Raw genomic sequence first — 27,158 nt, forward strand, 5'->3', positions numbered from 1 at the left:
GGCAAACGAACCTAATCATACGAACAATTTGGATCCATTGAATGGCTCAAGCATGTCAATGATTATTATCTATCGAAATGGCCAATGTCAAAGGTTTGGATCACTAGAAATGGGCCGAATCATATTTATTTGGATCGTTATAAAAGTAAACCTGATTGATTGAATTGTGTATAGAACAAAAGGGAGTTTTAAGGCATGGATCAACTTAGGATATCCATTTGCATGGATCATGAAAAGAAGTTTCTACCATATGATGAGTTTGGATCATGAAAACAACTTCTGCCATATGATGAGTTTGGATCATGAAAAGCAGCTTCAATCGTATGATGAGTTTGGATCATGGAAAGCGGCTTCAATCGTATGATGAGTTTGGATCAGGAAAAGCAGCTTCAATCGTCTGATGAGTTTGGATCGCCGAATGAGCCTAATGATATGAACAATTTTGATCCACTGAATGGCTCAATCCTGTCAATGATTTTTATTCGTCGAAATAGCCAATGTCAAAGGTTTGGATCACTAGAAATGGGCCGAATCATATTTATTTAGATCAACTTACCATATCCATTGCCACGGATCATGAAGAGCAACATCAAGCATATGGCGAGTTTGGATCATGAAAAGCAGATTCAATCATATGTTGAGTTTGGATCATGAAAAGCAGCTTCAATCGTATGATGAGTCAGGATCGCCGAATGAGCCTAATGATATGAACAATTTTGATCCACTGAATGGCTTAAGCATGTCAATGATTTTTATTTATCGAAATGGCCAATGTCAAAGGTTTGGATCACTAGAAATGGCCCGAATCATATTAATTTGGATTGCTGTAAAAAGAAACTGGATTGTTTGAATTGTGTATAGAACAGAAGAGGGTTTTGGGGCATGGATCGATCAACTTATCATATCCATTGCCATGGATCATGAAAGCAGCTTCAACCATATGATGAGTTTGGATCATGAAAAGCAGCTTCAATCGTATGATGAGTTTTGATCGCCGAATGAGGCTAATCATATGAACAATATGGATCCACTGAAAGGCTCAAGCATGTTAATGATTTCTATCCATCGGAATGGCCAATGTCAAAGGTTTGGATCACTAGAAATGGGCCGAATCATATTTATTTGGATCGTTGTAAAAAGAATTCCCCTTGATTGAATTGTGTATCGAACAAAAGAAGGTTTTAGCGCATGGATCAACTTAGCATATGCGTTGCCATGGATCATTGAAAGCAGCTTCAATGATATGTTGAGTTTGGATCACGAAAATCAGCTTCAATTATATGTTGAGTTTTGATCATGAAAAGCAGCTTCAATCATATGTTGATTTTGGATCATGAAAAGCAGTTTCAATCATATAATAAATTTGGATCGGCAAATGAGCCTAATCATACGAACAATTTGGATCCATTGAATGGCACAAGCATGTCAATGATTTTTATTTATCGAAATGGTCAATGTCAATGATTTTTATCGAATGGATCCACTGAAAGGCTCAAGCATGTTAATGATTTTTATCCATTGAAATGGCCAATGTCAAAGGTTTGGATCACTACAAATGGGCCGAATCATATTTATTTGGATCGTTGTAAAAAGAATTCCCCTTGATTGAATTGTGTATCGAACAAAAGAGGGTTTTAGCGCATGTATCAACTTAGCATATGCATAGCCATGGATCATTGAAAGCGGCTTCAATGATATGTTGAGTTTGGATCATGAAAATCAGCTTCAATTATATGTTGAGTTTTGATCATGAAAAGCAGCTTCAATCGTATGTTGATTTTGGATCATGAAAAGCAGTTTCAATCATATAATAAATTTGGATCGGCAAATGAGCCTAATCATATGAACAATTTGGATCCATTGAATGGCACAAGCATGTCAATGATTTTTATTTATCGAAATGGTCAATGTCAAAGGTTTGGATCACTAAAAATGGGCCGAATCATATAAATTTGGATCGTTGTAAAAAGAAACCTGATTGGTTGAAATTTGTATAGAACAGAAGAGGGTTTTAAGGCATGGATCAACTTAGCACATCCATTTGCATGGATCATGAAAAGCAGCTCCAATCGTATGATGAGTTTGGATCGTCGAATGAGTCTAAGGATATGAACAATTTTGATCCACTAAATGGCTCAAGCATGTCTATGATTTTTATCCATCGAAATGGCTAATGTCAAAGGTTTGGATCACTAGAAATGGGCTGAATCATATTTATTTGGACCGATACAAAAAGAAACCTGCTTGGTTGAATTGTGTATTGAATAAAAGAAGGTTTTACCGTATGGATAAAATTAGCATATCCATTGCCAAGGATCATGAAAAGCATCTTCAATTATATGTCGAGTTTGGATCATGAATATCAAATTCAATCATATGTTGAGTTTGGATCAAGGAAAAGCAACCTAAATCATATGATAAATTTGGATCAGCCAATGAGCCTAATCATACGAACAATTTGGATCCATTGAATGGCTCAAGCATGCTAATGTTTTTATCTATCGAAATGGCCAATGTGAAAGGTTTGGATCACTAGATATAGGCCGCATCATATTAATTTGGATCGTTATAAAAGCCAAGCTGATTGATTGAATTGTGTATAGAATAGAAGAGGGTTTTAAGGCATGGATCAACATAGCACATCCATCTGCATGGATCATGAAAAACAGCTTCTACCATATGATGAGTTTAGAACATGAAAAGCAGCATCAATCATATGTTGAGTTCGGATCATGAAAAGCAGCTTCAACCGTATGATGAGTTTGGATCATCGAATGAGCCTAATTATATGAACAAGTTTGATCTACTGAATGGCACAAGCATGTCAATGATTTTTATCCATCAAAATGGCCAATGTCAAAGGTTTGGATCACTAGAAATGGGCCGAATCATATTTATTTGGATCGTTGTAAAAAGAAACCTGATTGATTGAAATGTGTAATCGAACAGAAGAGGGTTTTATCGCATGGATAAACTTAGCATATCCATTGCCATAGATCATGAAAAGTAGCTTCAATCATATGTTGAGTTTGGATCATGAAAAGCAGCTTCAACCATATGTTGAGTTTGGATTGTGAAAAGCAACTTTAATCGTATGATGAGTTTAGATCGGCGAATGAGCCTAATGCTATGAACAATTTTGAAACACTGAATGGCTCAAGCATGTCAATGATTTTTTTCCATCAAAATGGCCAATGTCAAAGGTTTGGATCACTTTAGATCGTTGTAAAAGAAACCTGCTTGATTGAATTATGTATCAAACAGAAGAGGGTTTTAGTGCATGGATCAACTTAGCATATCCATTGCCACGGATCATGAAAAGCAGCTTCTACCATATGATGAGTTTGGATCATGAAAAGCAGCTTCAATCATATGTCGATTTTGGATCATGAAAAGCAGCTTCAATCGTATGATGAGTTTGGATCATGAAAAGTAGCTTCAATCTTATGATGAGTTTGGATCGCCGAATGAGCTTAATGATATGAACGATTTTGATCCACTGAATGGCTCAAGCATTTCAATGATTTTTATCCATCAAAATGGCTAATGTCAAAGGTTTGGATCACTAGGAATGGGCCGAATCATAATTATTTGGATCGTTGTAAAAAGAAACTTGCTTGACTAAATTTTGTATCGAACAGAAGAGGGTTTTAGTGCATGGATCAACTTAGAATATCCATTTCCAGGGAGCATAAAAAGCAACTTCAAGCATATGATGAGTTTGGATCATGAATAGCAGCTTCAATTATATGTTGAGTTTGGATGGTGAAAATCAAATTCAATCATATGTTAAGTTTGGATCAGTAAAAGCAACCTAAATCATATGATAAATTTGGATCAGCCAATGAGCCTAATCATATGAACAATTTGGATCCATTGAATGGCTCAAGCATGTCAATGATTTTTATCCATCGAAATGGCTAATGTCAAAGGTTTGGATTACTAGAAATGGGCCGAATTATATTAATTTGGATCGTTGTAAAAAGAAACCTGATTGATTAAATTGTGTATAGAACAGAAGAGGGTTTTAAGGCATGGATCAACATAGCACATCCATTTGCATGGATCATGAAAAGCAGCTTCTACCATATGATGAGTATGGAACATGAAAAGCAGCTTCAATCATATGTTGAGTTTGGATCATGAAAAGCAGCTTCAATCGTATGATGAGTTTGGATCGTCGAATGAGCCTAATGATATGAACAATTTTTATCCACTGAATGGCTCAAGCATGTCAATGATTTTTATCCATCGAAATGGCCAATGTCAAAGGTTTGGATCACTAGAAATGGGATGAATCATATTTATTTGGATCGTTGTAAAAAGAAACCTGATTGATTGAATTGTGTAATCAAACAGAAGGGGGTTTAGCACATGGAACAACTTAGCATATCCATTGCCATGGAACATGAAAAGCAACTTCTACCATATGATGAGTTTGGATCATGAAAAGCAGCTTCAATCACATGTTGAGTTTGGATCGTGAAAAGCAACTTCAATCGTATGATGAGTCTAGATCATGAAAAGCAGCTTCAATCGTATGATGTGTTTGGATCGCCGAATGAGCCTAATGATATGAAGAATTTTGATCCACTGAATGGCTCAAGCATGTCAATGATTTTTATCCATCGAAATGGCTAATGTCAAAGGTTTGGATCACTAGAAATGGGCTGAATCATATTTATCTGGATCGTTGTAAAAAGAAACTCGCTTGATTGAATTGTGTATCGAACAAAAGAGGGTTTTAGCGCATGGATCAACTTAGCATATACTTTGCCATGGATCATGAAATGCAGCACCATATTGGATCCTGAAAATCAGCCTCAATTTTATGTTGAGTTTGGATCATGAAAAGCAACTTTAATCATATGTTGAGTTTGGATCATGAAAAGCAGCTTGAATCATATGATAAATTTGGATTGGCAAATGAGCCTAATCATACGAACAATTTGGATCCATTGAATGGCTCAAGCATGTCAATGATTTTTATCTATCGAAGTGGCCAATGTCAATGGTTTGGATCACTAGAAATATGCCGAATGATATTAATTTGGATCGTTATAAAAGGAAACCTGATTTATTGAATTGTGTACAGAACAGAAGAGGGTTTTAAGGCATGGATCCACTTAGCACATTCATTTGCATGGATCATGAAAAGCAGCTTCAATCATATGTTGAGTTTGGATCATGAAAAGCAGCGTCACAATATGTAGAGTTTGGATCTTGAAAAGCAGCTTCAATCGTATGATGAATTTGGGTCGCGAAAAGAGCCTAATCATACGAACAATTTGGATCCACTGAATGGCTCAAGCATGTCAATGATTTTTATCCATCGAAATGTCCAATGTCAAAGGTTTGGATCACTAGAAATGGGCCTAATCATAGTTATTTGACTTAGCACATCCATTGACATGGAACATGAAAAGCAATTTCTACCATATGAAGTGTTCGGATCATGAAAAGCAGCTTCAATCATATGTTGAGTTTGGATCATGAAACTTCAATTGTATGATGAGTTTGGATCATGGAAAGCAGCTTCAATCGTATGATGAGTTTGGATCGCCGAATGAACCTAATGATATGAACAAATTTGATCCACTGAATGGCTCAAGCATGTCAATGATTTTTATCCATTGAAATGGCCAATGTCAAAGGTTTGGATCACTAGAAATGGGCCGAATCATATTTATTTAGATCGTTGTAAAAAGAAACCGTCTTGATTGAATTGTGTATCAAACAGAAGAGGGTTTTATGGCATGGATCAACTTAGCATATCCATTGTCATGGATCATGAAAAGCAGCTTCAAGCATATGATGATTTTCGATCATGAAAAGTAGCGTCAATCATATGTTGAGTTTGGATCATGAAAAGCAGCTTCAATCATATGTTGAGTTGGGATCATGAAAAGCAGCTTCAATCATATGATAAATTTGGATTGGCAAATGAGCCTAATCATATGAACAATTTGGATCCATTGAATGGCTCAAGCATGTCAATGATTTTTATCCATTGAAATGGCCAATGTCAAAGGTTTGGATCACTAGAAATGGGCCGAATCATATTTATTTGGATCGTTGTAAAAGGAAACCTGATTGAATGAATTGTGTAATCTAACAGAAGAGGGTTTTAGCGCATGGATCAACTTAGCATATCCATTGCCATGGATCATGAAACGCAGGTTCAATCATATGTTGAGTTTGGATCATGAAAAGCAGCTTCAATCATATGTTGAGTTTGGATCGTCGAATGAGCTGAATGATATGAACAATTTTTATCCACTGAATGGCTCAAGCATGTCAATGATTTTTATCCATCGAAAAGGCCAATATCAAAGGTTTGGATCACTAGAAATGGGCCGAATCAAATTTATTTGGATCGTTGTAAAAAGAAACATGATAGATTGAATTGTGTAATCGAACAGAAGAGGGTTTTAGCACATGGATCAACTTAGCATATCCATTGCATGGATCAGGAAAAGCACTTAATCATATGTTGAGTTTGGATCATGAAAAGACTTCAATCATATGTTGAGTTTGGATCTTGAAAAGTAGCTTCAATCGTATGATGATTTTGCATCAAATGAGCCTAATCATATGAACAATTTGGATTCACTGAATGGCTCAAGCATGCAATGATTTTTATCCATCAAAATGGTCAATGTCAAAGGTTTGGATCACTAGATGGGCCAAATCATATTAATTGAATTGTGTATAGAACAGAAGAGGGTTTTTAGGCATGACTTAGCACATCCATTGCCATGGAACAAGAAAAGCAACTTCTACAATATGATGAGTTTGGATCATGAAAAGCAGCTTCAATCATATGTTGAGTTTGGATCATGAAAAGCAGCTTCAATCGTATGATGAGTTTGGATCGTAGAATGAGCCTAATGAAATGAACAATTTTTATCCACTGAATGGGTCAAGCATGTTAATGATTTTTATCCATCGAAATGGCCAATGTCAAAGGTTTGGATCACTAGAAATGGGCCGAATCATATTGACTTGTATCGCTGTAAAAAGAAACCTGATTGATTGAATTGTGTAATAGAATAGAAGAGGCGTTTAGCACAAGGATCAACTTAGCATATCCATTGCCTAATGATTTTGGATCGTTATAAAAGGAAACCTGATTCATTGAATTGTGTATAGAACAGAAGAGGGTTTTAAGGCATCGATCAACTTCAATCATATGTTGAGTTTGGATCGTGAAAAGCAACTTCAATCGTATGATGAGTTTGAATCATGGAAAGCAGCTTCAATCGTATGATGAGTTTGGATCGCCGTATGAACCTAATGATATGAACAAATTTGATCCACTGAATGGTACAAGCATGTCAATGATTTCTATCCATTGAAATGGCCAATGTCAAAGGTTTGGATCACAAGAAATAGGCCGAATCATATTTATTTAGACCGTTGTAAAAAGAAACCGTCTTGATTGAATAGTGTATATAACAGAAGAGGGTTTTAAGCATGGATCAACTTGGCATATCCATTGCCATGGATCATGAAAAGCAGCTTCAACCATATAATGAGTTTGGATCATGAAAAGTAGCTTTAATCCTACGTTGAGTTTGGATAATAAAAAGTAGCTTCAATCATATGATGAGTTTGGATTGCCTAATGAGCCTAATCATATGAACAATTTGTATCCATTGAATAGCTCAAGCATGTCAATGATTTTTATCCATCGAAATGGCCAATGTCAAAGGTTTGAATCACTAGAAATAGGCAGAATCATATTAATTTGGATCGTTGTAAAAAGAAACCTGATTGATTGAATTGTGCATAGAACAAAAGAGGGTTTTAAGGCATGGATCAACTTAGCACAACCATTTGCATGGATCATGAAAAGAGCTTCAACCATATGATGAATTTGGATTATGAAAAGTAGCTTTCAATCATTTATTGAGTTTGGATCATGAAAAAGAGCTTCAATCGTATGATGTTTTTGGATCGAGTAATGAGCCTAATGATATGAACAATTTTGATCCACTTAATGGCTCAAGCATGTCAATGATTTTTATCCATCGAAGTGGCCAATGTCAAAGGTTTGGATCACTAGAAATGGGCGGAATCATATTAATTTGGATCTTTGTAAAATAAAACATGATTTATTGAAATTTGTAATCTAAAAGAAGTGGTTTTTATGGCATGGATAAACTTAGCATACCATTGCCATGGATCATGAAAAGAACTTCAACCATATGTTGAGTTTGGATCATGAAAAGCGGCTTCAACCATATGTTGAGTTTGGATGGTGAAAAGCACCTTCAATCGTTAATCGTATGATGAATTTGGATCGGGAAATGAGCCTAATCATATGAACAATTTGGATCCACTAATGGCTCAAGATTTCAATGATTTTTATCCATCGAAATGGCCAATGTCAAAGGTCTGGATCACTAGAAATGGGCTAAATCATATTAATTTGGATCATTATAAAAGAAATCCCGATTTATTGAATTATGTAGAGAATAGAAGAGGGTTTTTAAGGCATGGATCAACTTAGCACATCCATTGGCATGGAACATGAAAAGCAACTTCTACCATATGATGAGTTTGGATCATGAAAAGCAGCTTCAATCATATGTTGAGTTTGGATAGTGAAAAGCACCTTCAATCGTATGATAAGTTTGGATCGTCGAATGAGCCTAATGATAAGAACAATTTTTATCTACTGAATGGCTCAAGCATGTCAATGATTTTTATCCATTGAAATGGCCAATGTCAAAGGTTTTGATCACTAGAAATGGGCCGAATCATATTTATTTGTATTGTTGTAAAAAGAAACCTGATTGATTGAATTGTGTAATCAAACAGAAGAGGGTTTTAGCGCACGGATCAACTTAGCATATCCATTGCCATGGATCATGAAAAGCAGCTTCAATCATATGTTGAGTTTGTATCATGAAAAGCAGCTTCAATCATATGTTGAGTTTGGATCATGAAAAGTAGCTTCAATCGTATGATGAGTTTGGATTGTAGAATGAGCCTAATGATATGAACAATTTTTATCCACTGAATGGCTCAATCATGTCAATGATTTTTATCCATCGAAATGGCCAATGTCAAAGGTTTGGATCACTATAAATGGGACGAATCATATTTATTTGGATCGTTGTAAAAAGAAACCTGATTGATTGAATTGTGTAATGCAACAGAAGAGGGTTTTAGCGCATGGATCAACTTAGCATATCCATTGCCATGGATCATGAAAAGTAGCTTCAATCATATGTTGAGTTTGGATCATGAAAAGCAGCTTCAATCATATGTTGAGTTTGGATCATGAAAAGTAGCTTCAATCGTATGATGAGTTTGGATCGTAGAATGAGCCTAATGATATGAACAATTTTTATCCACTGAATGGCTCAAGCATGTCAATGATTTTTATCCATCGAAATGGCCAATGTCAAAGGTTTGGATCACTATAAATGGGACGAATCATATTTATTTGGATCGTTGTAAAAAGAAACCTGATTGATTGAATTGTGTAATGCAACAGAAGAGGGTTTTAGCGCAAGGATCAGCTTAGCATATCCATTGCCATGGATCATGAAAAGCAACTTCAATCATATGTTGAATTTGGATCATGAAAAGCAACTTCAATCATATGTTGAGTTTGGATCTTGAAAAGCAGCTTCAATCGTATGACGAATTTGGATCGAGAAATGAGCCTACTCATACGAACAATTTGGATCTACTGAATGGCTCAAGCATGTCAATGATTTTTATCCATCGAAATGGCCAATGTCAAAGGTTTGGATCACTAGAAATGGGCTAAATCATATTAATTTGGATCGTTATAAAAGGAAACCCGATTCATTGAATTGTGTATAGAACAGAAGAGGGTTTTAGCGCATGGATCCCCTTAGCATATCCATTTGCATGGATCATGAAACGCAGGTTCAATCATATGTTGAGTTTAGATCATGAAAAGCAGCTTCAATCATATGTTGAGTTTGGATCATGAAAAGCAGCTTCAATCATATGTTGAGTTTGGATCGTCGAATGAGCCTAATGATATGAACAATTTTTATCCACTGAATGGCTCAAGCATGTCAATGATTTTTATCCATCGAAATGGCCAATGTCAAAGGTTTGGATCACTAGAAATGGGCCGAATCAAATTTATTTGGATCGTTGTAAAAAGAAACTGGATTGATTGAATTGTGTAATCCAACAGAAGATGGTTTTAGCACATGGATCAACTTAGCATATCCATTGCGATGGATCAGGAAAAGCAGCTTCAATCATTTGTTGAGTTTGTATCATGAAAAGCAGCTTCAATCATATGTTGAGTTTGGATCATGAAAAGCAGCTTCAATCGTATGATGAGTTTGGATCGTCGAATGAGCCTAATGATATGAACAATTTTTATCCACTGAATGGCTCAAGCATGTCAATGATTTTTATCCATCAAAATGGCCAATGTCAAAGGTTTGGATCACTAGAAATGGGCCGAATCATATTTATTTGGATCGTTGTAAAAAGAAACCTGATTGATTGAATTGTGTAATCCAACAGAAGAGGGTTTTAGCGCATGGATCAACTTAGCATATCCATTGCCATGGATCATGAAAAGCAGCTTCAATCATATGTTGAGTTTGGATTATGAAAAGCAGCTTCAATCACTTGTTGAGTTTGGATCGTGAAAAGCAGCTTCAATCGTATGATGAGTTTGGATCATTGAATGAGCCGAATGATATGAACAATTTTTATCCACTGAATGGCTCAAGCATGTCAATGATTTTTATCCATCGAAAAGGCCAATGTCAAAGGTTTGGATCACTAGAAATGGGCCGAATCAAATTTATTTGGATCGTTGTAAAAAGAAACCGGATTGATTGAATTGTGTAATCCAACAGAAGATGGTTTTAGCACATGGATCAACTTAGCATATCCATTGCCATGGATCATGAAAAGCAGCTTCAATCATATGTTGAGTTTGGATCATGAAAAGCAGCTTCAATCATATGTTGAGTTTGGATCTTGAAAAGCAGCTTCAATCGTATGATGAATTTGGATCGAGAAATGAGCCTAATCATACGAACAATTTGGATCCACTGAATGGCTCAAGTATGTCAATGATTTTTATCCATCAAAATGGTCAATGTCAAAGGTTTGGATCACTAGAAATGGGCTAAATCATATTAATTTGGATCGTTATAAAAGGAAGCCCGAGTCATTGAATTGTGTATAGAACAGAAGAGGGTTTTAAGGCATGGATCAACTTAGCACATCCATTGCAATTGAACATGAAAAGCAACTTCTACCATATGATGAGTTTGGATCATGAAAAGCAGCTTCAATCATATGTTGAGTTTGGATAGTGAAAAGCATCTTTAATCGTATGATACGTTTGGATTGTCGAATGAACCTAATGATATGAACAATTTTGATCCACTAAATGGCTCAAGTATATCAATGATTTTTATCCATCGAAATGGCCAATGTCAAAGGTTTGGATCACTGGAAATGGGCCGAATCATATTTATTTGGATCGTTGTAAAAAGAAACCTAATTGATTGAAATGTGTAATCGAACAGAAGAGGTTTTTATTGCATGGATAAACTTAGCATATCCATTGCCATAGATCATGAAAAGTAGCTTCAATCATATGTTGAGTTTGGATCATGAAAAGCAGCTTCAACCATAAGTTGAGTTTGGATTGTGAAAAGCAACTTCAATCGTATGTTGAGTTTGGATCGTGAAAAGCAGCTTCTATCGTATGATGACTTTGGATCGTGTAAAGAGCCTAATCATACGAACAATTTGGATCCACTGAATGGCTCAAGTATGTCAAAGATTTTTATCCATCAAAATGGTCACTGTCAAAGGTCTGGATCACTAGAAATGGGCTAAATCATATTAATTTGGATTGTTATAAAAGAAATCCCGATTCATTGAATTGTGTAGAGAATAGAAGAGGGTTTTAAGGCATGGATCAACTTAGCACATCCATTGGCATGGAACATGAAAAGCAACTTCTACCATATGATGAGTTTGGATCATGAAAAGCAGCTTCAATCATATGTTGAGTTTGGATCATGAAAAGCATCTTCAATCGTACGATGTGTTTGGATCGCCGAATGAGCCTAATGATATGAACAATTGTGATCCACTGAATGACTCAAGCATATTAATGATTTTTATCCAACGAAATGGCCAAGGTCAAAGGTTTGGATCACCAAAAATGGGCTGAATCATATTTATCTGGATCTTTGTAAAAAGAAACTCGCTTGATTGAATTGTGTATCGAACAAAAGAAGGTTTTAGCGCATGGATCAACTTAGCATATGCATTGCCATGGATCATGAAAAGCAGCTTCAACCATATTGGATCCTGAAAAGCAGCCTCACTTTTATTTTGAGTTTGGATCATGAAAGGCAACTTCAATCATATGTTGAGTTTGGACCATGAAACGCAGCTTCAATCATATGATAAATTTATATCGGAAAATAAGCCTAATCATACGAACAATTTGAATCCATTGAATGGCTCAAGCATGTCAATGATTTTTATCTATCGAAGTGGCCAATGTTAATCGTTTGGATCACTAGAAATAGGCCGAATGATATTAATTTGGATCGTTATAAAAGGAAACCTGATTTATTGAATTGTGTATAGAACATAAGAGGGTTTTAAGGCATGGATCCTCTTAGCACATTCATTTGCATGGATCATGAAAAGCAGCTTCACAATATGTAGAGTTTGGATCTTGAAAAGCGGCTTCAATCGTATGATGAATTTGGATCGCGAAATGAGCCTAATAATATGAACAATTTGGATCCACTGAATGGCTCAAGCATGTCAATGATTTTTATCCATCGAAATGTCCAATGTCAAAGGTTTGGATCACTATTTTTTTTTGTTAGCTTGTTAGTACACCCCACTATCCATTGAAATGGCCAATGTCAAAGGTTTGGATCACTAGAAATGGGCCAAATCATATTAATTTGGATCGTTATAAAAGGAAACCCGATTCATTGAATTGTGTATAGAACAGAAGAGGGTTTTAAGGCATGGATCAACTTAGCACATCCATTGCCATGGAACATGAAAAGCAACTTCTACCATATGATGAGTTTGGATCATGAAAAGCAGCTTCAATCATATGTTGAGTTTGGATCGTGAAAAGCAACTTCAATCGTATAATGAGTTTGGATCATGGAAAGCAGCTTCAATCCAATGATGAGTTTGGATCGCCGAATGAACCTAATGATATGAACAAATTTGATCCACTGAATGGCTCAAGCATGTGAATGATTTTTCATCCATTGAAATGGCTAATGTCAAAGGTTTGGACCACTAGAAATGGGCCGAATCATATTTATTTAGATCATTGTAAAATGAAAACTACTTGATTGAATTGTGTATAAAAAAGAAGAGGGTTTTAGCGCATGGATCAACTTAGCATATCCATTGCCATGGATCATGAAAAGTAGCTTCAAGCATATGATGATTTTTTATAATGAAAAGCAACTTCAATCATATGTTGAGTTTGGATCATGAACAGCAGCTTAAATCGTATGATGTAGTTGGATCGCGGAATGAGACTAATGATATGAACAATTTTGATGCACTGAATGGCTCAAGCATGTCAATAATTCTTATCCATCGAAATGGCAAATGCCAAAGGTTCGGATCACTAGAAATGGGCCGAATCAAATTTATTTGGCTCGTTGTAAAAAAAAACATGATTGATTGAATTGTGTAATCCAACAGAAGAGGGTTTTAGCGCATGGATCAACTTAGCATATGCATTGCCATGGATCATGAAAAGCAGCTTCAACCATATTGGATCATGAAAAGCAGCTTCAATTTTATGTTGAGTTTGGATCATGAAAAGCAACTTCAATCATATGTTGAGTTTGGATCATGAAAAGCAGCTTCAATCATATGATAAATTTGGATCGGCAAATGAGCCTAATCATACGAACAATTTGGATCCATTGAATGGCTCAAGCATGTCAATGATTTTTATCTATCGAAATGGCCAATGTCAAAGGTTTGGATCACTAGAAATAGGCCGAATCATATTAAGTTGGATCGTTATAAAAGGAAACCTGATTGATCGAATTGTGTATAGAACAGAAGAGGGTTTTAAGGCATGGATCAACATAGCACAACCATTTGCATGGATCATGAAAAGCACCTTCTACCATATGATGAGTTTGGATTATGAAAAGTAGCTTCAATCATATGTTGAGTTTGGATCATGAAAAGCAGCTTCAATAGTATAATGAGTTTGGATCGTCGAATGACCCTAATGATATGAACAATTTTTATCCACTGAATGGCTCAAGCATGTCAATGATTTTTATCCATCGAAATGGCCAATGTCAAAGGCTTAGATCACTAGAAATGGGCCGAATCATATTTATTTGGATTGTTGTAAAAAGAAACCTGATTGATTGAATTGTGTAATCGAACAAAAGAGGGTTTTAGCGCATGGATCAACTTAGCATATCCATTGCCATGGATCATGAAAAGCAGATTCAATCATATGTTGAGTTTGTATCATGAAAAGCAGCTTCAATCATATGTTGAGTTTGCATCGTCGAATGAGCCTAAAGTTATGAACAATTTTTATCCACTGAGTGGCTCAAGCATGTCAATGATTTTTATCCATCAAAATGGCCAATGTCAAAGGTTTGGATCACTAGAAACAGGCCGAATCATATCTATTTAGATCGTTGTAAAAAGAAACCTGTTGATTGAATTGTGTATCAAACAGAAGAGGGTTTTAACGCATGGATCAGCTTAGCATATCGATTTCCATGGATCATGAAAAGCAAGTTCAATCATATGTTGAGTTTGGATCATGAAAAACAACTTCAATCATATGTTGAGTTTGGATCGTGAAAAGCAACTTCAACCATATGATGAGTTCGGATCGTTGATTGAGCCTAATGATATGAACAATTTTTATCCACTGAATGGCTCAAGCATGTCAATGATTTTTATCCATTGAAATGGCCAATGTCAAAGGTTTGGATCACTAGAAATGGGCTGAATCATATTGATTTGTATCGTTGTAAAAAGAAACCTGATTGATTGAATTGTGTAATCGAACAAAAGAGCGTTTTAGCGCATGGATCAACTTCGCATATCCATTGCCATGGATCATGAAAAGCCGCTTCAATCATATGTTGAGTTTGGATCATGAAAAGCAGTTTTAAAAATATGTTGAGTTTGGATCTTGAAATCCAGCTTCAATCGTATGATGAATTTGGATCGCGAAATGAGCCTAATCATACGAACAATTTGGATCCACTGAATGACTCAAGCATGTCAATGATTTTTATCCATCGAAATGGTCAATGTCAAAGGTTTAGATCGTTAGAAATGGGCCAAATCATATTAATTTGGATCGCTATAAATGGAAACCCGATTCATTGAATTGTGTATAGAATAGAAGAGGGTTTTAAGGCATGGATCATGAAAAGCATCTTCAATCGTATGATGAGTTTGGATCATGAAAAGTAGCTTCAATCGTATGATGAGTTTGGATCGCCGAATAAGCTTAATGATATGAACGATTTTGATCCACTGAATGGCTCAAGCATGTCAATGATTTTTATCCATCGAAATGGCTAATGTCAAAGGTTTGGATTACTAGAAATGGGCGGAATCATATTAATTTGGATCATTGTAAAAAGAAACTCAATTGATTAAATTGTGTATAGAACAGAAGAGGGTTTTAAGGCATGGATCAACATAGCACATCCATTTGCATGGATCATGAAAAACAGCTTCTACCATATGATGAGTATGGAACATGAAAAGCAGCTTAAATCATATGTTGAGTTTGGATCATGAAAAGCAGCCTCAATCGTATGATGAGTTTGGATCGTCGAATGAGCCTAATGATATGAACAATTTTTATCCAATGAATGGCTCAAGCATGTCAATGATTTTTATCCATCCAAATGGCCAATGTCAAAGGTTTGGATCACTAGAAATGGGATCATATTTATTTGGATCGTTGTAAAAAGAAACCTGATTGATTGAATTGTGTAATCGAATAGAAGAGGGTTTAGCGCATGGAAAAACTTAGCATATCCATTGCCATGGAACATGAAAAGCAACTTCTACCATATGATGAGTTTGGATCATGAAAAGCAGCTTCAATCATATGTTGAGTTTGGATCGTGAAAAGCAACTTCAATCGTATGATGAGTTTGGATCATGAAAAGCAGCTTCAATCGTACGATGTGTTTGGATCGCCGAATGAGCCTAATGATATGAACAATTTTGATCCACTGAATGGCTCAAGCATGTCAATGATTTTTATCCATCGAAATGGCCAATGTCAAAGGTTTGGATCTCTAGAAATGGGCTGAATCATATTTATCTAGATCGTTGTAAAAAGAAACTCGCTTGATTGAATTGTGTATCGAACAAAAGAGGGTTTTAGTGCATGGATCAACTTAGCATATGCTTTGCTGTGGATCATGAAATGCAGCTTCAACCATATTGGATCCTGAAAATCAGCCTCAATTTTATGTTGAGTTTGGATCATGAAAAGCAACTTCAATCATATGTTGAGTTTGGATCATGAAATGCAGCTTCAATCATATGATAAATGTGGATTGGCAAATGAGCCTAATCATACGAACAATTTGGATCCATTGGATGGTCAAGCATCTCAATGATTTTTATCCATCGAAATGGCCAATGACAAAGGTTTGGATGACTAGAAATAGGCCGAATCATATTGAGTTGGATCGTTATAAAAGGAAACCTGATTGATTGAATTGTGTTTAGAACAGAGGAGGGTTTTAAGGCATGGATCAACATAGCACAACCATTTGCATTGATCATGAAAAGTAGCTTCTACCATATGATGAGTTTGGATTATGAAAAGCAGCTTCAATCATATGTTGAGTTTGGATCATGAAAAGCAACTTCAATCGTATGATGTTTTTGGATCATCGAATGAGCCTAATTATATGAACAATTTTGATCCACTGAATGGCTCAAGCATGACAATGATTTTTATCCATCGAAATGGCCAATCTCAAAGGTTTAGATCACTAGAAATGGGCCGAATCATAATTATTTGGATCGTTGTAAAAAGAAACCTGATTAATTGAAATGTATCGAACAGAAGAGGGTTTTATCGCCTGGATAAACTTAGCATATCCATTTCCATAGATCATGAAAAGCAGCTTCAACCATATGTTGAGTTTGGATCGTGAAAAGCAACTTCAATCGTATGTTGAGTTTGGATCGTGAAAAGCAACTTCAATCGTATGTTGAGTTTGGATCGTGAAAAGTAGCTTCTATCGTATGATGACTTTGGATCGAGAAATGAGCCTAATCATACGAACAATTTGGATCCACTGAATGGCTCAAGTATGTCAAAGATTTTTATCCATCAAAATGGTCACTGTCAAAGGTCTGGATCACTAGAAATGGGCTAAATCATATTAATTTGGACCGTTATAAAAGAAATCCCGATTCATTGAATTGTGTAGAGAATAGAAGAGGGTTTTAAGGCATGGATCAACTTAGCACATCCATTGGCATGGAACATGAAAAGCAACTTCTACCATATGATGAGTTTGGATCATGAAAAGCAGCTTCAATCATATGTTGAGTTTGGATGGTGAAAAGCACCTTCAATCGTATGATAAGTTTGGATCATTGAATGAGCCTAATGATAAGAACAATTTTTATCTACCGAATGGCTTAAGCGTATCAATGATTTTTATCCATTGAAATGGCAAATGTCAATGGTTTTGATCACAACAAATGGGCCGAATCATATTTATTTGTACTGTTGTAAAAAGAAACCTGATTGATAGAATTGTGTAATCGAACAAAAGAGGGTTTGGCGCACGGATCAACTTAGCAAATCCATTGCCATGGATCATGAAAAGCAGCTTCAATCATATGTTGAGTTTGTATCATGAAAAGCAGCTTCAATCATATGTTGAGTTTGGATCATGAAAAGCAGCTTCAATCGTATGATGAGTTTGGATCGTCGAATGAGCCTAATGATATGAACAATTTTTATCCATTGAATGGCTCAAGCATGTCAATGATTTTTATCCATCAAAATGGCCTATGTCAAAGGTTTGGATCACTAGAAATGGGCCGAATCATATTTATTTGGATCATTCTAAAAAGAAACCTGATTGATTGAATTGTGTAATTGAACGGAAGAGGGTTCTAGCGCATGGATCCTCTTAGCATAACCATTGCCATGGATCATGAAAAGCAGGTTCAATCATATGTTAAGTTTGGATCATTGAAAGCAGCTTCAATCATATGTTGAGTTTGGATCATGAAAAGCAGCTTCGATCGTATGATGAGTTTGGAACGTCGAATAAGCCTAATGATATGAACAATTTTTATCCATTGAATGGCTGAAGCATGTCAATGATTTTTATCCATCGAAATGGCCAATGTCAATGGTTTGGATCACTAGAAATGGGCCGAATCAAATTTATATGGATTGTTGTAAAGAGAAACCTGATTGATTGAATTGAGTAATCCAATAGAAGAGGGTTTTAGCGCATGGATCAACTTAGCATATTGATGTTTTATTTAAACCAACCTGATTTAAATGATTTTTAAACTCGCAAGTATACGAATCAGATGTAGATATGGTACGTATTACGAGATCGTTCCCACGAGGACTGGTCGTCACAATTCAAAATTAAAGACTCTTCTTAACTAATCCAACAAATATTTGCGATAGTAATTAAATAAACTAAATAAAAATCAATGAAAAAAATAACCAAGAATAATGAGGACAATTCAATCAAGGAGAAGACTAGGACTTTCGAATCCACCCCTAATTATCATAAACCTTGTTTTACCTGTTGATTCACCCTAATCCAGATTGATATCAAAATAAAGTGCACTCTATGTCCTTGGTCGGGTACACAGAATGTATAATTCTTTAAAGTATATGGATTACAACTTTCCATCCATGGTCAGGCATGGAGAGATGTAAATTCCTGTGTTTTCCTCTATAGGAACCTGTTCATGGTCAGACACAAGCACCTACAATAATATTCCAAACAACATCCATAACTAGACTTTGGTTAAGCTCTTAGAATGGAGAAGCTCAAAACTTCCAATTAAGCACACTAGAGAAAGAAACACATCAATTAAATCAAAATAAAATCAACACATAACAAGGATTATTCAAATTAGGGGCTTCATCTCAGCCTTAGCTAAGAAGTTTAGCTACTCATGGAATCAACTGGAAAGAAGGAAAAATATATATGATAAAAGAAAAAACATCCTTCCAATCTCTCCCTTCTTTCTTCCTCTCTATCTCTTGCTTCTCCAAGCTGCAAAAATTTCCAAAAAAATGGATGATCTGGCTCTTGAATTTCCTTTTTTTTTTCTTGCTTTCTTCTCTGGATCTTTCCTTCTTCCAAAACAAACTTCTTCCTTCGATTCCCCCCCCTCCAACAAGCCTTTTCTTTCTCTCTTATAGCTCTCAGCTGCGGTGCAGAGCTGCACATGAGAATAGCAACCGGTTGGTTGAGAACAGCAGTCGGTGCGTGTATACACGTTATGCATTGAAAATCGGAGCCTCCCACGTTCCGTTCCTTGCATGTTTACCAAATAATTATCGTCCCTTGGGACGTTTTTGAGTCGTCTACAAGATGGACGGATCAGATCTTTCATCTGATTGAGGATGGTGGGCCACGACCGTTGTGAAAGTCGGACAGCGTCCGGCGTGCGTAAACAGGGCAATGCGCTGACCGTGCTGCGACGTTGGTGGGGCCCAATTCGTTGCTATATAGACAAATCCAAGCCATCCATTGGATGCAGCACAAAATTTCAGTCGAGAATGGACTATTTTCACTGTCTGCTGACGCGGCCCACGTGATTTTGCTTCTTGCCATCCATTCTGTTTTTGAACGGTTAGAAACCGATCTCTACTGCCATCTGAAATAACAACACCTAGGCGATGGTAACATGGACCATTATGATCTAATAGACGGTCCAGATTGGACTTACGAGCTGTGATGGTGGCCCACAACAGGGGACCGCAAGTCCCTGTTGCCGTTTTGGCGAAGCCGAAAACGGCAGTTTCCTTTTTCTTTTAAATTTCGTCGGTCAGCGCCTGCTGACCGACCTTGAATGTATAGATGTACTGCCGGTGTGCGTCTGCACTGTGTGCATGCGGTACACATGTGAGGTCCATCATGATGTATGCATCAAATCTCCTCCGTCCATATGATTCTCCATGTATTTTAAAGCGTTGATACCAAAGATGAGCCATATCCAGGGACCAGGTGGGCCCCACTTAAGGAATTAAAGGGCTGATCTGGCCGTTGGGCCACTTCTCGAGATATTCAATGGTTGAAATTTAATATGTACGGTTTATTTATGGCCTCCAGGCTATGCATGAAGTTTCGAATCAATCGGATGACGGGAACCATGTGATCTTGTATTTTGGACCATTTTCGGGTCTTTTTAACGTGAACGGCTTGATTTCCATGAGTCCCTGGCATGTAAATTCTTCAGTCTTAGTTCCCTGGAGTGCGTCCCTTGCTCTGGTGACTTCTAGGTGTCAAATTCATGCTTGTAGTACTCTTTTTTTTCATCAACGCTCCTGATTTCATCCTGCAACGAAAATATAATTAAAATACTCCGTTAAACATTATCATGTACATAAAATTAGGTAATAATTGGGGTCTGATATGCAATATTCGACCCTCATCACAACCCCCAACCAGCATTTTGCTAGTCCCGAGCAAAACATGCGAAAAATAATTTTAGAAATAAAGAACAGTTCCTGTGAACCCGAGTGACTTGTGAACAGATCGTCGAGGTGCGAGAATTCTAAGATTCATGAATGGTGCACAGAATTTTTCTTTCTAGAATCAAGCTCACTATAAACTTCATAATCAATTTCAAAATATTAATCCATTAATTAGAATATTCTAAACATTGAGTTCCACGAGCGTATAGTGTAATCTCGGCTTACTATCATTAAGAGATCCAATTGTTAATTTTATGATATCCTTAGTAATTAACAACAGAATGCATGACAACTGAAATCAACACTTGCCTGATAGGTTATCTTTTCATTCTACTAGCCTTTGATTTTTTTTTCTTGAACAGTAACGCCAATGAAGGGAATCAAATCCTCACCTATAGGGAGCAAACCTATGGTAAAGATTGTACTCCTAACTCTTTTCTCATGTCAACCATGGGGAATCGAATCTTCATCTATAGGGAGCAAACTTATGGTGAAGATTATATGACTTACGCTTCTCACAATTCTTAGTTATAGACTGAAGCTAAAAATTTCAGGCTGGTTTCTTTCATGCTTAGCGATTACTAAGTTAATCATTTAATGTTGAAACGGAACCTTAATGTGCAACCGAGATGTGATATGTGAGATCATGACTCAATCAATGTTTAAAAGTTCTAATTATGGGCTAACAATTCAAACTTAATTGTGAAATCTAACAGATGGCGGAATCCAAGAGTTATAAATTACTGACATTCTGTACCTTGCAATGTTAAAATCACCCTTATCCTTCACAATCACTTCAAATGCACAAGAAGTGCTAAAAAAAAAAATAAAAAAAATTTAAAAATTTCCACAATTTGTGCTCAAGACTAAGAAAATACTGATAAGGTAATCTAATCGCCCACCCCCAACCTAAAATCTACATTGTCCTCAATGTAAAAGAAATAAGCATGCAATGCATATGGGACAACGAAAATAAAAGAGGAGTGATGGACAAATAGTACATGTATGAAAGAATCTAGAGGCTTTCTAAAAAATATCCATGTAAGAGCGAGTCAGCATAAGAGAGAAATCAACAAAAGCAAAATGATAAAAATGCAAAAATAAAATCCTATCTATACCACTTTCGCAGGTGCTCTCGATTGCATTTAGCGTATGCAACAAGTCTTTAAACCGCTAGGTTACCCCTAGTGGACGAGTTGTAGTCTCGTGAGGGTTTGCAGTAATGTTACCCACAAACATTGAATTAACTAACTAGGAAAATGAAATGAAATGAAAAGATGGGTTGCCTCCCAGGAGCGCTAAGTTTAACGTCTTCAGCCAGACAAGAATGGACCATGAACTAATCAATCTTGATAACCTGGGTCCACCAAATAAATTTCCTCCACATCTTTATTCACCAAATCATCTAAATATGGTTTCAGCCGTTGACCATTTACTTTGAAGATATTCCCGTCTGTTAAATTTTGAATCTCAACTGCTCCATGAGGGAATACTTTTACGACTCGATAAGGACCATACCACCGCGAACGTAGTTTTCCAGGAAAGAGGCGTAGCCTGGAATTGTACAATAATACTTTCTGGTTCGGTTCAAATGTCTTGCGAAGAATCGACTTGTCATGGAAGATTTTTGTCTGCTCCTTATAAATTTTTGCATTCTCATATGCCTCATTTCGAATTTCCTCTAACTCATTGAGTTGAAGTTTACGATGTGATCCGGCCTTGTGCAAATCAAAATTAAAAGTTTTGATGGCCCAATAAGCATGATGTTCTAATTCCACAGGTAAGTGACAGGCTTTCCCAAATACAAGCCTGTACGGAGACATTCCAATCGGAGTTTTGAAAGCCGTACGATACGCCCAAAGAGCATCATTCAACCGTTGTGACCAATCCTTACGATCGGGGCGAACCGTTTTCTCTAAAATTTGTTTAATCTCCCGATTTGACACCTCAACTTGACCACTTGTTTGTGGATGATATGGCGTTGCAACTTTATGAGTGATGGAATATTTTTTCATTAAAGATTCAAACGGTTTGTTGCAAAAATGAGTACCTCCATCACTTATCATTGCTCGAGGAGTGCCAAAACGAGAAAAGATATTTTCTTTTAAGAAACGGACCACAACTCTGTGATCATTCGTTTTACATGGCACTGCTTCAATCCACTTAGAGACATAGTCGACGGCCACAAGGATATACACATAACCAAATGACGGGGGAAATGGGCCCATGAAGTCAATACCCCAAACATCAAATATTTCAACAATGAGAATATTGGTAAGTGGCATCATGTTCCTGTGGGAAATATTACCCATACGTTGGCATCTATCACATGTTGAGCAGAAGGCATGGGTGTTGCGAAACAGTGCAGGCCAATAAAATCCACTTTGTAAGACTTTCGCAGCTGTTTTCTTTGAACCAAAATGACCACCACATGCATGATCATGACAAAAGGAGATTATACTATGAAACTCACTCTCAGGCACACATCTCCTAATAATCTGATCAGAACAAATTTTGAATAAGTATGGGTCATCCCAAAAGAAATGTTTAACCTCAGCAAGAAATTTGGATTTATCTTGTTTAGTCCAATGAGAAGGAAGTTGACCTGTAACAAGATAGTTTACAATGTCCGCATACCAAGGTAATTGAGAAATAGTTAGAAGTTGTTCATCAGGGAAAGACTCATTCATTGGCAAAAGATCCGCTGTGGACTCTAAGACAAGTCTAGACAAATGGTCGGCTACTACATTTTCGGAACCCTTTTTATCCTGAATTTCAATATCGAATTCTTGTAGCAAGAGAATCCACCGAATCAATCGAGGTTTAGCGTCTTTTTTAGAAAGAAGATATTTCAATGCTGCATGATCTGAGAACACTATAACCTTTGATCCTATGAGATACGACCTGAATTTGTCTAGAGCAAATACCACCGCCAATAATTCTTTTTCAGTGGTAGAGTAGTTAAGCTGTGCATCATTTAGAGTCCTACTAGCATAATAAATGACATGAGGCATTTTGTTCAATCTCTGTCCTAGGACGGCTCCAACAGCATAATCCGAAGCATCACACATAAGCTTAAAAGGTAAACTTTAATTAGGTAGTTAGATGATTGGGGCAGAAGTCAGTAAATGCTTCAACTTATCAAAAGCTTGCCGACACTCATCATTAAGGACAAAAGCAACATCTTTAGCTAGTAAATTGCATAAGGGCCGAGAAATTTTGCTAAAATCCTTAATGAATCTCCTGTAGAATCCCGCATGCCCTAATAATGATCTAATCTCCTTAACAGTTCTCGGTGGAGGAAGACTAGAAATTAAATCAATCTTGGCTTTATCAACTTCAATGCCTTTACTTGAAATAACATGCCCGAGTACAATCCCTTTTTGAACCATAAAATGACATTTTTCCCAATTCAATACCAGGTTCGTTCTTTCACATCTTTCCAAGACAAGAGATAGATGGTATAAACATTCATCAAATGAAGAGCCGAAAATTGAAAAATCATCCATGAAAATCTCAAGAAAACGCTCAACCATGTCTGAAAAAATACTCATCATGCATCGTTGGAAGGTCGCAGGCGCATTACACAATCCAAATGGCATACGCCGATAGGCATATGTGCCAAAAGGACATGTAAATGTGGTTTTCTCTTGATCCTCGGGAGCAATGGGAATCTGATTATACCCGGAATAACCATCCAGGAAACAATAATAGCTATGCCCTGCCAATCTCTCAAGCATCTGATCTATGAAAGGAAGAGGAAAGTGATCCTTCCTTGTGACCAGGTTCAGTTTACGGTAATCAATACAAACTCGCCAACCCGTAGTCATGCGCATTGGTACTAACTCATTATCTTCATTCTTTTTCACCGTAATCCCAGACTTTTTAGGAACAACTTGAACTGGACTGACCCATGTGCTATCTGAAATGGGGTAAATGATACCAACATCTAATAATTTTAGCACCTCAGCCCGAACGACCTCTTTCATGTTAGGGTTAAGCCTCCTTTGCATTTCTCGCGATGTTTTTGCGTTTTCTTCAAGATGAATACGATGCATACACACCGTAGGGCTTATTCCCTTTATGTCTGCTATTGTCCACCCAATAGCTGCCTTATGTTCTCTAAGAACATTAAGCAGCTTACCCTCCTGTTCTTTATCAAGGTTAGCAGCTATGATGACAGGCAGGGTTTCAGAAGGTCCTAAAAATGCATACTTGAGAGTTTCAGGTAATTGTTTAAGGTCGACTTTGGGTGGTTTCTCAATAGACGGGACCAGTTTAGACTCAGATGGTGGAAGAGGTTCCACTCTCGCTTTCCATTTTGTTGTATTCATATCTGGATTAGAGTCAAGCAATGCATTGAGCTCTTGGATGGAACTTTCTATGTCAAAATCTCTGCCAAAATGTGCTAAACAAGTCTCAAGAGCGTCATCGGAAGATTCAAGAAAAGAGTCATGCACTAGACTCTCAATCATGTTCACTTCAAATATATCATCCGAGTCTGACATTTGTTGTCCAGCATTGAAAACATTGAGCTTGATCTTCATGTTACCAAAGGACAACTTCATAACTCCATTCCTGCAATTTATGATTGCATTGGATGTGGCCAAGAATGGACGTCCTAAGATAACCGGGATTTGACTTGTAGGATTCTGGACAGGCTGAGTATCTAGAACGATGAAATCCACTGGAAAATAAAACTTGTCAACCTGGATTAGCACATCCTCAATAACACCACGGGGCACCTTGACAGATCTATCAGCTAGTTGGAGTGTTATTTTAGTTGGTTTCAGCTCACCAAGTCCTAGCTGCTCATAGACCGAATATGGTAACAAATTAACACTGGCCCCTAAATCAAGCAACGCTTTCTGAACCTTATGCTCTCCTATGACACAAGAAATGGTAGGAGCTCCTGGATCCCTAAATTTAGGAGGAGTGTTGTTTTGAATCATGGAGCTGAGTTGCTCTGCAAGGAAGACCTTCTTATGAACATTCATCTTACGCTTTTGAGTGCATAAATCTTTAAGAAACTTAGCGTAAGCAGGGACTTGCTTGATCGCATCAAGCAACGGAATGTTGATTTGGACTTGCTTAAACATGTCCAATATCTCATTAAAGTTGTTTCCTTTCTTAACCGGTGCCAGACGTTGGGGAAAAGGTGCTTTAGGCACATAAGATGGCACATGAGTGGTTCCTGGAGAGTCAGAGTGTTGTTGGACTTTGGATGCACCAGTATGTCTCTCTATTTCATTTTGATCTTCCGCATTGGACTTTGATTCTTCCCTAGGCATCTCTACTTTGTTCTCGATCTGTTTACCGGACCTAAGGGTAATGATTGATTTGGCTTGCTCATGATATTGTTCTTGGTTTGAATTAGAGCCAATCTCATACTGTCCTTTTGGATTTACCACAGGTTGACTAGGGAACTTGCCCTTCTCTCTCTCACTCAATGTGGCAGCAAGTTGACCCAACTGTACTTCCAGCTTGGCAATGGATTGCGCATTTGCATGTAAACTCTGCTGGTTAGCTAGTAAAGTATGTTGGGTGTCTTTTTGAAATTGAAGTGAACTCTGCATAAAAAGATTGAGTGTATCCTCAAGAGATGGTTTCCTAGATTGTGGAGGCACTTGTTGATACTGTAAGAACTGCTGAGTTTGTTGACTGCCCACTTGGGAGTAAGGTTGCATAGGAGGATTTCCAGATGGTCCTCCTTGTTGTGGTCCTTTTGCCCAAGAAAAATTTGGATGTCTAGCCCACCCTGGATTGTATGTGTTTGAGTAAGGATTATTCTCAGTTCTCTGAAAGGTGTTCATAGCATGTACTTCTTCAGAGAGAAATTCTGGAAATGCTGAACTAGATGGACAAGACTGCGTAGGATGGGCGGGACTAGAACATGTGGCACATGACTCGACTTGAGTTGTTTGTGGAGGTCCATTATTTAACATTAAAGCATCCACTTTCTTTGTCAGGCTATCAATTTTGGCATAAAGATCCGGCGTGACTCCTACCTCATATATACCACCTTTCTTCTGTGGTTGGGGACTCCTTTCACCTCTATTTGAGTAGTCCCATTGCTGGGAGTTTTCACACAATGTTTCAAAGAAATTCCAAGCTTCAACATCACTTTTGGTCATGAATGACCCTCCACTGGTGGCGTCAACCATGCGACGGTTTTGGGGTGTCCGACCGTCATAGAAGTATTGAACCTGTTGCCACTTTTCAAAACCATGGTGTGGACATTTAAGAAGTAAATCCTTCCATCTTTCCCAACATTCATGAAAGTGCTCACCCTCTTTTTGTGTGAAATTTGTAATTTCTCTACGGAGGGCATTAGTTTTGTGAACCGGGAAGAACTTGTTTAAGAACTTCTTAGACAGTTGGTCCCATGTAGTGATAGACCCAACTCCTAGAG

The 27,158-nt window shown here is 37.1% G+C and overlaps 1 protein-coding gene and 1 non-coding gene across 5 annotated transcripts in view; one reads left to right on the forward strand and one right to left on the reverse strand.

The window, feature by feature from the left end:
- Positions 1-27,158, reverse strand: part of LOC131219610 (cyclin-dependent kinase B2-1-like) — a 104,424-nt gene that overhangs the window by 24,948 nt on the left and 52,318 nt on the right. The gene's annotated exons all lie outside the window — the stretch shown is intronic.
- Positions 26,969-27,075, forward strand: LOC131219799 (small nucleolar RNA R71). The gene has a single exon (XR_009158443.1). It is a non-coding gene; the product is annotated as a small nucleolar RNA R71 (small nucleolar RNA).

This window comes from Magnolia sinica, chromosome 11 (assembly GCF_029962835.1).
Source record: "Magnolia sinica isolate HGM2019 chromosome 11, MsV1, whole genome shotgun sequence".
Classification (NCBI taxonomy): Eukaryota; Viridiplantae; Streptophyta; class Magnoliopsida; order Magnoliales; family Magnoliaceae; genus Magnolia; species Magnolia sinica.